The sequence below is a fragment of the Felis catus genome, chromosome C1, assembly GCF_018350175.1.
Source record: "Felis catus isolate Fca126 chromosome C1, F.catus_Fca126_mat1.0, whole genome shotgun sequence".
Taxonomy (NCBI): domain Eukaryota; kingdom Metazoa; phylum Chordata; class Mammalia; order Carnivora; family Felidae; genus Felis; species Felis catus.
In genome coordinates this window covers 29,875,453-29,892,652 of record NC_058375.1, presented here as the reverse complement: position 1 = coordinate 29,892,652, position 17,200 = coordinate 29,875,453, and the positions used below count along the sequence as shown (strand labels likewise).

At 46.0% G+C, this 17,200-nt stretch overlaps 1 long non-coding RNA gene across 1 annotated transcript in view; it reads left to right on the top strand.

The window, feature by feature from the left end:
- The first annotated feature begins 741 nt into the window (after positions 1 to 741).
- Positions 742 to 17,200, top strand: part of LOC109502248 — a 29,115-nt gene continuing 12,656 nt past the window's right edge. The window contains exon 1 of the long non-coding RNA XR_002744426.2: positions 742 to 787. This is a non-coding gene — a long non-coding RNA (uncharacterized LOC109502248). The remainder of the gene's footprint in view (positions 788 to 17,200) is intronic.

Sequence of the window (17,200 nt, the reverse complement as noted above, 5' to 3'; positions counted from 1 at the left end):
CAATGAGATCCCTCATTTCTCTCCAATGAGAGAAGCAAGCGCCAAGATGGGGAGCACAGCTAGCGTGTTGCTAGATGTAGCCGCCTTTATGAGCGGAAGTGGAAATAACAAGGCAAAGAGAGAAGACTTCCTGTCAACCCTGGCAAATTGGGTAGGGTCTCAAAATGTCACCGAAACCAGCAGGACACTCATGCAGTGGCCCTGGCCTATGGCCGGATCTCATTCCGTTAACAGTGCGTTCTGCTCTGATGTCAGAGTGGGTACTGGCTCCTCGTTAGTCCGTCTCTCACAAGGTGGCGATGTCAAAGGCGGGACTGACTTCCTATTGGCCGGCACGCTCCCAGTGTTGTCATAGAGGAAGTGAAGGCTGACTGCTCATTGGTCCAGCTGCTTCTGTCTTTCTTAGGTCATCAAAATGAAATGCCAGAAATAAATACATTTTTTGTATTCGTATTTGCTAGTGGACGTAAAGTTACTTTTGCTTTCTTAACTATAGTTCTTGGAGAACATGAGCATGCCCAGTATTTGCTTTTCTCTTTTTCTTTTTTATATTTTTAAAAAATGTTTTTATTTATTTTTGAGACAGAGGGAGATAGAGCATGAGCAGGGGAGGGGCAGAGAGTGAGGGAGACACAGAATCCGAAGCAGGCTCCAGGCTCTGAGCTGTCAGCACAGGGCCTGACGTGGGGCTCGAACTCACAAACTGTGAGATCATGACCTGAGCCGAAGTCCAAGTCAGACGCTCAACCGACTGAGCCACCAGGCGCCCCTCTCTTTATTTTTCAAGGTAAGATCATGAACGGAATTGTAAGAAAATTCTTGTTATACATTTTGAAGATCTAGGTTCAAGATGTGGCACAGAGTTGGAAAGAGGATTCCTTCTGTGTCTGCAGGGAACCCACCCTGACTCCTCCGCCCACCCCCCCATCCCCTCAATGATCTCCGCACAGGGTGTGAGGGGTTGGGGGCTCTACCCTGTCTGGGGGGTCGTAGTGGTTGCCCCTGACAGTGGCTTCAGGGTTCTCTTTACTTACCCTTTATTACTCCTGGAATAAACTCTTTTTGTGTGTGTGCACTAAAAAAACCTTAATTGTGGTAGGAAGTTAACATGAGATCTATTCTCTTAAATTTTAAGCATCTAATATGTTACTGTTGACTCTGCGTGCAATGGTGTTCAAGGTTATTCAGCAGATCGCATTTCCTCATCCTACATAACTGAAATTAGATGCTTGTTAATTAATGACACCATTTCCCTCCCTGACAGCTCCTAGTAACTACCATTCCAGTCTTTGATTTGATGAGTTTGACTATTGTAGAGAACTTCTAGAAATAAAATCGTGCAATATTTGTGTTTCTGTGCCTGGCTTATTTCCCTTAGTGTAATGTCCTCAAGGTCCATCCATGTTGTCACATGTTGCAGCATTTCCTTCTTTTTAAAGACTGAATAGTATTCCATTGTATGTATATGCCACATTTTCTTCATCCATTTTCTGTCTGTGGACGTATTTACCTTGTTTCCACTTCTCTGCTATTGTGAACAGCGTTGCCATGAACTCGGCAGTGCTCATATCTCTTTGAGATCCCTATAAACCTTATGATTCCTGTTACAGTTCTAATTCTTATATTAAAGTTTCCCTGTTCAAGTTACTGTGTGCTTTCTCTCTCCTGATTGGACCCAAATGAATACATCCAAGTTGGAGAGATATGGTTACATCAAAGCATAATGTACAAAAATTTCAAATTAAGTTTGATTATTCCCATTTTACAGATGGGGAACTGAGACTAAAGGGGATGCACCTTTGGCAGGAGATGCCGGGGGTACCCTGCCTATTTCCCCTTGCCTTTACCATTTTGGTGCACCGACATCTGCCAGCGCTAGTGATTCTGTGCCTGAGGGATTTCTCTGTCAATGCTCAACTTTCCCCACCTGTGTAATGGGGCCAAAGGGAATGACGGACTCTTCCAGAGCAGCCCTCCACCAATGACTGATGGGACTTGTTACATAAATACTCCTCCTGTCTCCTTGCTCCCTGGGGATGGGACAGCTGGCTGCAGGTCTACTCTGACCACCGGAGTTTCCGTAGTGGGTGAAGCTGCTTTGCAAAACGGATACAATAATGTACCCTTTATTGTTTGTCTTCCCTGCCCTGTCTCACTTCCCCCACGCCCCTGCCAGTGTCTCCTTCGCCTTCCGAACAAACGGCTTGCAATCAGATCACTTGCTCCTGGGAGAACCAAGCCAAAGCATTTATCCAAGGTCACACAGTGAAGCAGGGGTAGAGAAGGGACTGGAACCCAGTTTTTCTACTCTGTAGACCACGTTCTTTGCGCTGCACTGCCTTGCTTTTCTGTTCCTTAGCAAGCCCTGCTTCAAATAAGACTTTACACTTGAACTCATGGTTACTTCTCACACAATTCTCGAACTTTCTATCTGGCTGAAACTATTGGATGTGTAAGTCATGACTTTCCCGGTTACATGCCCTCCCAAAGTGGCCTCTTCTACTCAGGCTCCTGCTCAGAGGGAGAGGGTTTAAGTGCCTGCTGATAATAACTTGGTGACCCTTTGCGGAAATTTCCCTACATACGCCAGACACTTTGTTAAGCACTTACTTGCATTGGCCCATACAGTCTGTACCACTATCTGGTGCAATAAGTCCTGCTCCTGTAATTCTTCCATTCCAAGACACATACATCCTCTGTGTATTAACTTTTTCGGGGGTGGGGGACACCATCACATTAAATGCACAAATCGATTATAAGACATAGCCCAATTTCAGAACGCTAAAACGTGGGGAAAAAATACAGGATAATCTTCACTTAACAATAAGGTGTTAGAGACTCAAAGAGATGAGTCATGTGCCCACCCTCAAACAGTAAGTGATGGAGTTGGGATTTCTAAAATTTGTGGTGGCGAGCGTCGACCTGGTTCCTTTTCTTCTCCTTCTTCCTGTACCTACTTCCAGCGGTGGCCTGCTGGGACAGGTATGACCGTCTGGTCTCCAGCTGTTGCAAGCTTTGTCTTTTTCTCCCAGGAACAAAGGGAGACTGAATCTGCCCGGAGCTGCTGGACTAGGAAGCCTGAGAGGGTCAGAGACAGGACAGGCCAGAGCCTGGGACAAGCTGAAGTCCAGGGTGGCAGACAGGGTCCATAGAAGCGGGCAGTTGGAGGAAGGAGATAGATGGGGCAGACCAGCTGAGACGGTGAGATGGGGGTAGCCGCCCTTGTGATGGTCTCACTCTCCTTCCTCCGGGAGGGCTCTGAAACATTCTCCCGAATAAAAATCACATGTATTTGCCAGGTGCTGTGCCTCGCGTTTTACATACGTGATCTCGCGTTCCCTTCATGAGAACCCTTTGGCAAGCTGTTTTCTCATGCCATGTTAGAGTGAGAACACAGGCTCGGAAAGGTGGCTTGCCTGGCTCGGTCTCACAGCTGGAAAGTGGCTGATCTGGACCGGGACCCACAAGGTCTGTGTCCAGAGCCGGGCTTCTCATCTCTACCCCACTTTACTTTGGGAATCATTAGAAACAATACCACCAAACAAACAAAGAAACAAACCAACCCCAAACCACCCTTTTATTCACGCTGGTTCACATAAATGTCTGATCCTTGGTAGCAGGCAATTGTATCTGGAAGTTTTCACAAAGGATTTTGTTTTCCCCTCAGGGTTTATCTTGTTTGACTTTGGTATCGGTGACAACATCTACTTTGTGTTTTTACAGACTCCTTTTCAAAGCATGCACCTGAAGCATGACTGAGTATGTGGTTTTGGGGGCTGGGTGAGTGAATACGTTTTATTTCTCCGAGAACCCACATCTTTTGGGGCCATGGTGACTCAACTATCTGGATTGTCTGATTCATCTGAGCAGTCCATGCCCCAAATGCAGCTTACTCCTCCTGTATCCCCCTTGATGGATGAATCCATTTGAACAGGGTTTTACACTTGCCATATGATTTATTTACTAACTCGGGTGCTCATTCAGCAACTGGGCATTTGCTGAGCGCCTGCTTTTTTTTACTAGATGTTGTGCTGCAGTCAGAGCCCCAGTGCCACACCCCTGCTCCAAGCAGCTCACGTGGTGGGGTATGGAGAGGGAGGGGAGGGGAGAAGGTCGCTGAAAACCCCACAGCATTGCAGGTGCTGTCACAGAGCTAAGCATAGATGACAAGACTTCAGAAGAGCAGTGCGTGCCTCAGCCTGGGGTCTTATCAAGGCTTCCCAATCAGTTGACGGTGGGGTTGGAGGACAGGTGGTGTTAGCTGTGTATGTGAAGCAGAGACAATACCAAGGATCAAAGTCAGGAGGAAAGTTAGGAAAACTGTGAGTCACCTGGCATTGGGAAAGGCACAGGTGACAGGGATATGGACACAATGACCAGGGATCACACTGGAGAGGTTTACAGGGGACAGACGGAGGAGGAGGCTTATTAACAAGGGAAAGAATTCCATGGAAGGTTTTATTTTTTTTATTAAAAAATTTTGTAATGTTTATTTATTCTTGAGAGAGAGAGAGAGAGAGAGAGAGAGTGAACAGGGGAGGGGCAGAGAGAGGGAGACACAAAATCTGAAGCAGGCTCCAGGCTCTGAGCTGTCAGCACAGAGCCTGATGCGGGGCTTGAACCCACAAACTGCAAGATCATGACCTAAGCTTAGCCGACTGAGCCACCCAGGTGCCCCTGGGCTGCTTCCTGATGGTGGCAGTGGGGTGGGTGGGGTGGGTGGAGTGATTTTCACTGTCAGAAAATCCAGCTGGGAGGTAGATACTCTAACCTAGCAGAACAGTGACAGTCTGGATTTGAGAGCCATTTGGGAGGTGGAACTGGCTGGGCTTCTTGACAGAATGGAGCAGTGGGTGAAGGAGAGGGGGCATCTTTCATTCTTAGGTCATTGGTTTTGGTGACCATGTTGGTGGCATCATTTACTGAGATGGTGTTGGAGGTGGTGGAGCAGGTGTGGAGGCCGGACTGAGATGGAGAGATGCGTCCGGATTTGCATATGCCAAAATAGAAGTGCCTGTGGGACACGTGGGGGGTATTGGCAGGAGAACACCAGAGAGGGGCAGAACCCAAGAGACCCATGCTCAGACAGCATCCTATAGCTGTCCTGGGAGTGAGATGTGATGATGGGGTAAGGCAAACTCTTTTGCTTATCTTAGGCATCCCATTTCTTACAAGTTTTTTACTTGGAAAAACTTCCCTGTCTGTTTTGGGGGTAGGTGGTCAAATCGCAATGTCAGTGCACCCAGCACTCGCAGTTTCCCTGGAGAGATGCATCTTCCCACCCATTTGGATGCAGCACGTCGGAGCTGATGTGCAGGATTCCGCTTGCTTGCAGTTCATGGCTACGTTCCTTGCATTTGGTACCCACCGTCCTCTGGCCATCACCAAGTCAACGGGATTCTAATATTCCTTTCCCTGATCCAACCAAAGCTCTTTGTAAATTGGACTCAGCAGGAGTAAGTCCAGTGACCTCATAAATAGTGGAAATGATTGCAAATCAGAATTCATATATGTTCCCAACTCAGTGGGTATCCTTCTTCCCCACAAAGGAAGCAATCATCGCTTTCAAATTTCTGTTTGCCCTTTCACTCAGCTATGTTGGAAGAAAATATAGAGAGAGATTTTGCTGTATAAGCCTGAAAAGTCCACTTCCTCCAACCTGAAAAAATAAAAGTCTTATGTCCGGCCCTGTGTAGTCACGTGGTCACACTTGGGGAATCACCCAGAGGTGTGGGGGATCTGGCTGGGGGCTCATAGAAAAGGTCTTCCATAAGCACCAGGGAAATACTTCATACTAAAAGAAATGCTTAAAAAAATTGTGGCAGAGGCTGCTGATGCTCCACCAACACCTGTGTTTCCCCCTCCTTCCACAACACATGGAGAAGGAGGGGCCACCATGAATCATTTTGGTCAGTGGAATGTGGGAAGAAGTAGTTATTCCCCTTCCAGACTTGGTCCTTCATAGGACCTTCTGCATGCTCTTTCTCGCCTATTTTCTGGCTTTTGTAGTGATCCAATGGAGGACTCTGAGTCCCTAAGAAGTGACAGAGCAAATAAATGGAAGGAGGTTGAGTCCCTGAATGACCATATGGAGCAGAGTTCTGCCTACTGGCCTGTATTGAATTACGACTCAAACAGGAACGAAACCTTTCTTGTGTTTAAGCACTAAGATTTGGGGGCTGTCTGATGTGGGAATTAGGTTATCCTTTCTGATACCTATTTCTTCTCTGAGTACTGGTTTTGGAGACCTGCTTGGATTTGCATGACAAAGGCTTCTTCCCTCCACCTTCTTCCTTGCCTGCACTCCCTCTGCTTTTCCTTGTAGAGAGACAGATGAATCCAGTAACTGCTGGTTCTGATGCATAAAAGGTGCCTAAAATAGAGAGAGAGCAAGGGATTGCTTGGGAGACAGCATGAATAGTCCTGAATTCTCATCTTGCCTATACCTTATATTAGCTGATAAACCATTTAATTTTGTCTCATCTCAGTTCCTGCACTTGTGAAATGGGCACATATGAAGAAGGAGAATTGCTATGAGGGTTTGATGAGATGATGTATATGAAAGCCCTTTATAAACTGTGAAGCTTGGGGCACCTGGTTGGCTCAGTTGGTTAAGCATCTGACTCTTGATTTCTGCTCAGGTCATGATCTCTTGGTTTGTGAGATCAAACCTCGCATCGAGCTCTGTGCTGACAATGCTGAGCCTGCTTGGGATTCTCTCTTTCTCTCTCCCCTCTCTCTCCCCCCTGTTCCCCCACCCCGTGCATGCATGTGTGCGCGCACTCTCTCAAAATAAATAAATGAATATTTTTTAAAAATTAAAAAACCTCTAAAGCTCAATATGCCTGTGGCAGATTATCAGGGAGGTAGGAGGACGCTGCCACTTGGTTGAGTGATGCTTCACTGCTATTGTCCTCTCCTTTCCTCTGCAATTCTGGGCACCCACATTCCTTCATTGGAGGCACCAACGTTGAACCCCGGTTCTCTCACATCACACCTGCTAGAAATATTCTTTGGATAGCATTTATAGAAAGTTAAGGTTAATTTTGCTCACTCTCAATGCTTTTTTTTTCCTTTTCTTTTAGTTGTTGCTAGATTTATGGAAGGAGAATTCATAGAGCAGAGTTAATAAGTCAATTAAATTTCATTTGGTTCACAAAAAAAAAAAAAATCTCCATTCTAAAACCGCCCAAGAAACAAAACTACATCTATTCACACAAATTGCAATGCTTTTTCTCTGAATAAACAATTTCTTTTTGTGTTTTATTGGTTTTATGTCCTAAAAGGACAGAGAGATTCACCCGTCTTGGAGTTTCCATAATTTAAGAACAATCATTTGCTTTTTCTAATTTGTCCTAATGAGCCCACATTTTTTCTTTATCAGACCCATTTTCTCTGGCAAAAGGTCATCACAGGCAATCATCCATGTCTGCTGGGTATAAATTGTTTTCATAACAATTTTCATTTGCCTTGGAAAATGCGCCAGGCTGAAAACATGGCCACTTTGTATCTATGACAGCATGCATCGTATTTCCTCCCATTTATTTTGGAATATCAACCCTCAGAAGAATAAGAAGCCTTGGAGTCTGGAACAGGAGCTGGTGATGTGGACTGACAACACCCCATTCCTGCCTTCCAGACCTGCACCACTGTCCTGTCTCTTCTTTGTGGTTCACCCATGGATCCAGATCCCCTTCTCACTTCCTTTGCCTCCTTGCTGAGCTTTCTGGCTGCCCTGACCTAGTCTTATGGGCATTAATTCTCCTTCCTTCTGTGCCCCAAAGCTGAGGCAGATCAAGCTTATCCACCACCCTCGCTCCATCTCAGCTCCTAGAGGTCCTGTCCCTGAGCTGGGAGCCTGTGATAGAAGAAGGGAGGAGTTTTAAAAACATTTCATATTTCATCTTCGTTCTCCACAAGCTCAAGCATGTATTCTGTTGATTCATTCAACTCATTCATTCAACAGATATCACTGTGCATCTACTCTGTTCCAGGAACTGGGCACAGAGATTACATTCTTGCCCACACAATGCTTTGTGTCCAGAGGTGGAAATAGGCGATGGTACAAGAAATTATGTCGCCATTGTGGGAAGCTCAGAGGCACTGGGGGAGGAAGGTGTCTGGTGAAAGTTTCTGCCCAGACTCAGGCGAACAGACACAATGTGGTAAAGGAGGGGCTAGACAAGCACTGTCCAAGAGGGATATAATTTGATCCACCAACGTAATTAAAAAAACTTTTATTTTAAAAATGATATGGTAGTGGCTCAGTTCCTTGAGCACTCGACTCTTGATTTTGGCTCAGGTCATGATCTCACAGTTCATGGGATCGAGCCCTGCATGGGGCTATGTGCTGTGCATGGAGCCTGCCTGAGATTCTCTCTCTCTCCCTCTGCCCCTTCCTCACTTGTGCACACATTCTCTCTCTCTCTCTCTGTGAAATAAATAAATAATAAAAATTTTTAAAAATTATATGGTAAAATTAATTTTGTTTTCTCTAGCAGTATTCAGTTCTAAGAATTTTAACACAGGGAATAGATTCAAGTCCCCACCACCACAGAATGTAGAATAGTCTGGTCACTACAAGAAACTTCCCTGTCACATCACCCTTTGTCACAACACCCTTTCCCACCCATAGTCTCCTGCAACCACTCATCTGTTTTCTACCACTACGGTCTGGTCTTTATAGGAACACCCAGATCAGTGGAATCATACAGTACCTGAGCTTTTGTGATTGACTTTTTTCACTCAGCATAATGTCTTTAAGAGTCAGCCCAGTTGTTTGTTAAGATTTCACTCCTTGTTGCTGTGAGTAGTTTTCCATGGCATGGATATACCACAGGTTGTTTATCCGTTCCCCTGTTGAAGGAGATTTGAGCTGTTTCTTAGCAAGACGAACTGCTGTCTTCATCCGTTCCAGCTGCCATAACAAAGTACCATAGACTGAGGGGCTTATAACCAACTGAAAGTGACTTCTCACAGTTCTGGAGGCTGGAGGTTCAAGATCAGGGTGTTGGTACCATCAGGGTTTTTGTTTGTTCATTTTTGAGAGAGAGATCGAGAGAGAGAGAGAGAGAGAGCAAGCCAGAGAGGGGCAGAAAGAGGGAGACAGAGGATGGGGCAGTGAGCCCGATATGGGGCTAGAACGCATGAACCCATGAGCTGAAGTTGGATGCTCAACTGACCGAGCCACCCAGGCACCCCCATACCATCAGGTTTTGCTGAGGGTCCTCTTTTGAGCTACAGACTGCTAAGTTCTCTTTGTGTCCTCACATGGCAGAAAGAGAGAGAGAGCTCTCTGGGGTTCCTTTGTAAAGGCACCAATCCCATTCTTGAGGTCTCCACTCACATAAGCCACTCATCTCTCCAAGGTCTCACCTCCTAATACCATCACATTGGGGATTAGATTTCGGTATGGAGTGTTTAGGGATGGGGGAACAAAAATTCAGCCCCTAACAGCTGTTCTAACACTTGTATAGGTTTGTGTGTAAACATACATTTTCAGTGCTCTAGGGCAAACGCCTAAGGACAGGATTTCTGGAGTATATATGGTAAGTGCATGGCTAACTTGGTAAGACACTGCCCAACCTTTTCCAGAGTGTCCGTACCATTTTGCATTCCCAGCAGCAATGAGAGCTTCAGTTATTCCTCATCTTTACCAGATCTTGGTATTGCCAATATCTTTAATTCCAGCTATTCTAATGGGTGTTAAGCAGTATCTCTTGTGGTTTTAATTTGCATTTCCCCAATGACTAGTGATGCTGAATGTCTTTCCATGTCCTTATTTGACCTCCTCATACCCTCTTTGGTGAAGTGTCTGCTCAAGTCCTTTGGCTGTTTCTTATTATTGCATTTTGAGAATTCTTTATGTATTCTGGATACAAATCCTATGTCAGATACATGGTTGGAAAACATTTCTTCCTAGCCTGTAGCTTGCCTCTTCATTCTCCTGTTAGTGTCTTTGGTAGAGCAAAAGTTTAAAATTTTTATGAGGTTCCAGCTTATCAGTTTTTTCTTTAATGTATCATGCTTTGGTATCATTCCAAGAGCTCTATGTATGTTAAACTTTCTAAGTAGCCGTTTAAAGAAAAGTCAAAGGGAATGGGTACAATTAATTCTAATAATATATTTTATTTAACCCAGTATTTCCAAAACACTGTAATTTCAACACATAATCATTCTATTATTTTTTTAAAAAGTTTTATTTATTTATTTTGAGAGAGAGAAGACACAAGTTGGGGAAGGGCAGAAAGAGAGGAGAGAGAGATTTCCAAGCAGGCTCTGCAGTGTCAGTACAAAGCCTGACTTGAGGCTCGAACCCACGAACCAGGAGATCATGCCCTGAGCCAAAGTGAGAAGCTCAGCCGACTGAGCGAGCCATCCAGGTGCCCTAATCATTTTAAAAATTAAGGAGATATATTTCACTTATTTTTTGTACTTAGTTTTCAAAATCCGTTGTGCATTTCATGCTTAGAAGCCATCTCAACCCATCCACATTTCAAGTGATCAATAGCTACGTGGGTTAATGGCTACTGTGTTGGAGAGCATAGAGCCAGACCAGGTGACAGGTTTTCAAAGCTGATGGTTGACAACTCTTGAACCCCCCATGCCCACCAAGGATACAAAAAGGAGAGGGATCCGACATTTGGAGCCAGTTGGTGGGGAAGATTTCTTCAGGGAAAGCTGTGCTGTGAGTTCTGGCCTCCTTCCCTGGGGAGCCATGGGAGCTGATACTTCTTAATCCTCAACCGGTGACAGGGACAGCCAAGAAGAGGAGGATGTGGGAATTGGAGCTTCCGAAAGGGGATGGAGCTGTACTTTGCCAGTGGAAGGGCTGCGGGATGCCTGCCTCTTGCTTCACATCTTGAGAAAGGGCTTTACTTGGAGAGCTTATTGTACATGCCCTCCAGTTAGAGGGACACCGTTAACTGGCATATGATTCATACCTAAGAAACCTAAAGGTCAAGAGACTGACTGAGGCAGCCCAAGGCAGTCCTGGGAGAAGTAGCTGCATTTGGAGGCACTGCACTCCCATCTGTTGGGATAAAGAATACAAGAGTGTAGCTGAGAATGTGTGAGGGAGAGAAAGCCAGTGTAAAGTCCTATGCGGGACTTTGGTCATCAGACCTCAGCAGAGAGAAGCTCCAGGTGCCACCCTGGGACTGAGGCATGGCAAGTGACTGGCTGAGGCAGAGATACATGTGCTCCTGTCATGAGGACTGCAGCTGAGAGAGAGCATGGAGTCTCCCAAGGACCCATGAGAGAAAAAGAGGTCGGCTGTAAGCGTCTGCTGAGTTCAGAGAATGGCAATGCTAGATCTCCATGTACCCGTCAAAACAGAACTTTCAGGCTCCCCTAACCTCTTCCTCCTCTTCGCCTCCCATCTCTGGAGATGTCAGAAAGGTGGATGGCAAATGGGAGAGGAGGAGGAGAAGCGTAGGCGAGGAAAAAGAAGAGGTCTACCATGTCTCTCTTGTCTGACTGCAGGCTTCCCACCTGAAAGTAGTCTGGAGTAAGTAGTCTAAAGCCTCAATTTTCAATCAGGTTTAAGGGTTTGATTATTATATGAGACAGAACATGTAAATTACTTAAATTATTCTGTGACTTAAGTGACTGTAAGACTGTTTATGCTTCTCATCTGTCTGATGTCATGGTCTCATGACTAGTCTCCTGCCTCTAGACTCCCTTCTGCTCGCTCTGCTATCCCTCCTGCCCACTGACTTGGATGTAGCCTAGTGAATTTCAACTCTGATCATGTCACACCTTTTCTCACAAACCTGTCATGTGCAAACCTCTCAAGCCTTTCCATGGGGTAGAAGATGATGCACCCTCCATTCAATCCACAAGCATCATGGTGGTGGTCATGGTGAGGGTCTTACTGGTGGTCATGGTGGCAGAGAGCACACTCGTGTCAGGTGCTCCTGGGGCCCTGGCCACAAAGTACAGATATAGTTTAGTTTACTTGCAGTAAGGAAAATCAAGCACACTGTTAAGTGAAATTGATCAACTGGAAATGTTGACGTATCATTAGATTGTCATTGAGTGAAATAAACCAATCAGTCATCAAGCGTGTTTCATAGAAAATGTAAGAGACTAGATTGGGTGATTTATCCATTCAAGAATTGTTTGCTGAGCCAAGCACCATGCTAAGGAGCTGGGCATGCAACAATATGGTAGTCACAGCCCCTGCTCTCATGCAGTTTGCAATTTATTACATGGGATGTTTGCAAGAAATTATAGTGATGTGTGAGGATTGTTGTGATGTAGAAAGGCCCAGGTGCTTTGGATGCCCATGGCAGAGACAGTGTCTAAAGCCTTACCAGCTTGAGTTTCCATCATTAGAGGATCAAATCTATAAGCATACACAGATGTGGAAAGGAGACACATGTTGAAGGGCCCCAGCCCCCAAGAGAAGTAGAAGGAAATAGCATTAGTGAGTAGGAACAGAATTAGGAGGCCAAAGGCAAGAAAAGATCTGACGTGTCCGCAGATAGATGGGGAAACAGGATGACACTCATCCTTCATGGGAAGAAAAAGGCACCGAAGAATTATCATTGGCTTTTGAGATCCTTTACTGATTCCTTGCAATGGAAATAAAGCACTCACATCTTCCAGATAATGGTTAACAGTGGGTGTTAGTGTGATGCTGTCCTTCTATGGTGGCAGTGATGAGGAGCCTCTCACATTTCCAAAGCTTGGGAGTATAACTGACCAGTGTCTCCATTGCTGAGCTCTGAAATCCTTGGCGCATGTGCCTGAAGGTCATGCTTCCTGTGTCAGTCCCCAGCTGCTGACAGAGCATGGCAGGGCTACTAAGGCAGGCTTGTTCTGAGGAGATCTAGGGCCCTTCTGATGGGTGACTTCCCACTTCCTTTTTTTTAAGTTTATTTATTTCTTTTTTGAGAGAGAGGAAGAGAAAGGGAGAGAGAGAGAGAGAGAGAGAGAGAGAGAGAGAGAGTGAGCAGGAGAGGGGAGGGTCAGAGAGAGGGAGACAGAGAATCCAGAGAATCAGGCTCCTCCCTGTCAGCACAGAGCCCAGCGAAGGGCTTGATCTCACGAACTGCAAGATCATGACCTGAGCTGAAACCAAGAGTCAGACGCTTAACTGACTGAGCCACCCAGGTGCCCCAACTTCCCACTTTCTTTCACTTTCTTCTCCCCCTAATGAGTTTTTGCACTTCTAATCTCAGAGGACCCAGACTAACACACCTTCCCAAGAATGTTCCTGAGGAAATGAATAGATGTTTCTTAAACCATCAGTGCTGTGATGGTGGGCTCAGCAGGGGAGGGGCGCCAGGCCAGGCCATGTGGCATGGCCTCACACACATCCTGGTTCAAAGCTCGGCTCTTCCACTTAGGGCTGTGGGACCTGGGGCAAGTTACTTAATCTCTGCTACTCTCCATTTCCTCGGCTGTGAAATGGGATACTCATTTCTTCCTCACAGGCTTTAAGTTGGTGGGAATAATTGAGGAAACACATGCAAAGTCTTACCACGGTAACTGGCACATAGTTTGGCTGGCTGCTAAGGGCTTCGTCCCCTTTCTCCTTCATCCTCGCCCCTGAGTGCATTGGTCCTCTTTCGTTTATGGCTCCTTGATGCACCACCTTTTAATAGGGCTTCATGGAGGCCCTACTTCTCCAAGAAGCCCTGACTACAACAGCTCCAGGGTTGAGATCTTTTGCCTCATCTTCTGACCTCCTGTTAGTGTCCCTCTTGTGGTTCTGATTGTGCTGGGCCCTATATGCTTTGCAGGGGATCTTCCTCACTCCCCTTTTCTAGGAGCCACTCTTCCTCCATCCATGTAATTATTATGGGAGCCATGCTGGTGCTTTGTAATTCTATCCCCTGGTTACAGTTTGTTGTTCCCTGGGTTCTGAAATGAGCCATCAGTGCCTTCCCTAGGAATTTTAGACTCAGGAGTGTCCTATTTGTCTCTCTGGGGGCAGCTAAGGCCATCACATCTCAAGCTGTGAAGATATTGGCAGCCCAGCCATGTGCTCCATTGCATGGAAGGAGAAAGCCAGGCCACAAGGCACTGCCACACACGAGGGGGAGAGATTGGGATGGAGAGAGGTCTGGCAGCATTGAAGCCCCTGGTTCTGATTGTTCTACAGGTTCTGAGAGACACTCCAACATTCTCCTAACCAGTACCCTCCTTGCATAAGCTAGTTGGAGTAGGGCATCTGTCACTCACAGAACTAGGGTTCTGAGTAATCAAAGTGTTATTTTGTTCCATGTGTCTATCCTGCCTTCCCGCCTTGACTGTGGGCCTCTCAGGGAGCAGAGACCATTCCCCTCACTCTGCCTCTGCCCCCCGTGCCCGGAATAGTGCCTGGCCCCTGCAGCTGCTCCAGACAGATGTGCAGTTGACAAGAAGGCTAAATCAAATATTGTGCTCATGGAAGGTTTCTATATATTCTGTGCATGATGTCACAGGACCACTTTAAATCTATGCTCAAAATTCTGGTTTATATGTGCTAAAAATGTTCGGCGGCAGGGACTGTGGACCCTTTTGGAGAAGAGCTCCTGGCAGGTATTTTGTAAGAGGCATGGTAGAGTTTTAAGTTGATGGGGGTTGCTAGGAGAATCACTGTGCCTGAGATGAAGCGATGTCGCTACCCGCCCCACCCTCAGCTCCACTTCTCCTCTTTCCTTCCCTGTTCCACCAGGCAGCCTGTTTTAAAAATGCAGGCACGAGGAGGGCACCAAGGCCTCAACCTGCCCGCCTGTGGTTGTAGATGCACAGAGGGTTGGATTTGTTCTCAAGGCTCTTTGCACACATTATTCCATTTGACTCCTGATTAAGGTGAAAAACCCAGGAGGGCAGAAATTTTCGTATTTCATGCACAACCTAGAACAGGCTGGCCTTCTTGGTAAACATTAGGAATTCAGGTTCTGCTAATATTTGTTACAAGCCTCCACGAGCCGGGACTGAGGGCTTTCTCACACGCTCTCTCATTTCGCCCAGAAATCCCATGACCCAGGACTTGGGATCCCCATTTTACAAATAAGCAAGAAGACGCAGAGAGGTCAAGAAACTCGTGTTGCATCGCACACCTAGCTGGTCAGTGGCTGAGCTAGAACTTGACTCCGTCTTCGGTTCTGTTTTCTGTCATAACATGTGGGATAATAGACAATGGACGAGCCTCATGGGTGAGCTGTTCTTTCTAAAAGAAGAGAGTGGAAAATGATTCCCTCAAATTGGGGAAAAACCAGTCCCCAGTGGGGTTCCTCTTCTTGATTCTGCAACACAAGCAGGGCTGGGACTTGGGTGAGAGGACTGAACATTTACCTAGATGTAAACTGTAAGGGGAGGCTGAAAAACTCGCCATTGAGGTACACAATATTTCAATACAGTATTTTAAGAAGTCAAAATCGATGAAAAGAAATCTGTGATGAATGAGATTTTAGTTAAAGATGGGCTCTGTTGATGGGGCCAGGACCAGGGTGTGGTGGATGGGACAGACCAGGTGAGTGTGGGGTTAGACCTTGGAGGGAAGGTCCAAGGACAGAAGACTCTGCTTTGGGTTCACCAGGAGCCATTTGTCTTCCTCCTTGGCTTATAGATGACAACATGTTTCATTCTCCTTTGCAGTTAGGTGTGGCCATGTGACCAAATTCTAGTGGAAAGTCAGTGGAATTGATGTGAGTGAGTCACTCCAGACCTGGCCACGGAAAACTCCCACATTTGATTCTCCGTATGCTCTTCCAGCTCAATACCCACGAACATGGGGACCTCAGAAGCCAAAGGTTGAATGTGACAGAGTCACCAGATAAAAATAACCCAGAAAGTGGGGTCACTGGTCACTAGGAAAACAGCCCAATGGTCAGATCAAGACCCCCTTTCCGGACCTGAAGAGAATTAGAAAAAACTTATATTGTATTAATGCACTAAGAACTGGGGGGGTGGGGAGGGTTATTCTCCAGCAGCTAGCATTGCCTCAACTGATATATAATCCAGTACCAGAGTGGGATGGTGCTGTGACAAAAACCTAAGATATCAGACGTTGCCTTGGTGGTCAGGTGGCATGCAGCAAGGAAACGAATCTCGGAGGCTGGAAATATGGAGACCCAGGATGTGCAGGTGCAAAACCTTTGGTACAACCGTTACCTTGTGAGAAATTGGAAGGCAGACTATGTGCCTAATGGGCCTGAGGCTCTAGGGGACTCAGCTGGCAAGAGTCAAAGCGATAACATGCCGGATTTTACTCTCTGCTTTTGGCAACGTGCTACAAGAAAGAGATAGACTTGAGACAGATTTGGCTGAGTAGCCTTGAAACAACTCCTGAGTCCCCGAACATGCACGAGAAGGCTGCTCCTGAAGGTGCACAGCCTTGAAGGAGGGAATGGTCTCTGCCACCTGCTTCAGATGTGGCCATGGAAGATGGTGGGCCGGGAAGGGTCTCTGAGAGCCCGGAGACAGGAGCCACAAAAAAATAATGAATGTGGGTGATCCTCCCAGAGAACAGAGCCAGCACCTGGTTTAGGACATTTCCCCATCTTGAGGGTGGACACACCTCTACTTGCTCCTCTAAAGTCTGGTGGCGGAGTGTTTATCTGGGCCTTTCCCACCTCCCCTCTTGGTGGGCTGTGTGCCGTTTGATGCTGGGGTGGTGCGGAAAGTGTTGGTGAGATTGGCGTTGCACATTCCATGAGCAAACAGTATAACCTTTCCTGGAACACGGCACCAACCAGGCGGCTTTCAAGTGCCTGTGGTCTTTAGCCCAGTAATTCTACGTGTAGCAATCTGTTCCAAGGAAACAGTCCAATGTGTTAAGATGTATCAAGATTTAAGCACAAAGATATCCAACGCAGTGTTATTTAAATAGTAAAAAATGTGGAGACTACATAAATATCCAACAGTGCATTAAATAAATGATTTAGTAAATGTATCGGATATTTTATAGCATAGAATATTACTCATCCATTAACCTTTTTTGTATATGAAAAGTTTTTCATGACTTGAGAAAAGCTTATCGTGCAAAATTATACATAAATAAAGATTGCAGCTCAGGAAAGACATGTGCACAGAAAAAAACTGGAAAAGGAATCTGTTAATATGTTTGTGGTGATTTTATAGGGAATTGTAGGGTTTATAGAGACAATGTTGTAGAGTTTTCATTAATATACAGATTTGCCACAAAGGGTGTAGATGGCTTTTATAATTAGGGAAAAGAATCTCCCTTGAAAGAGAAAGAATT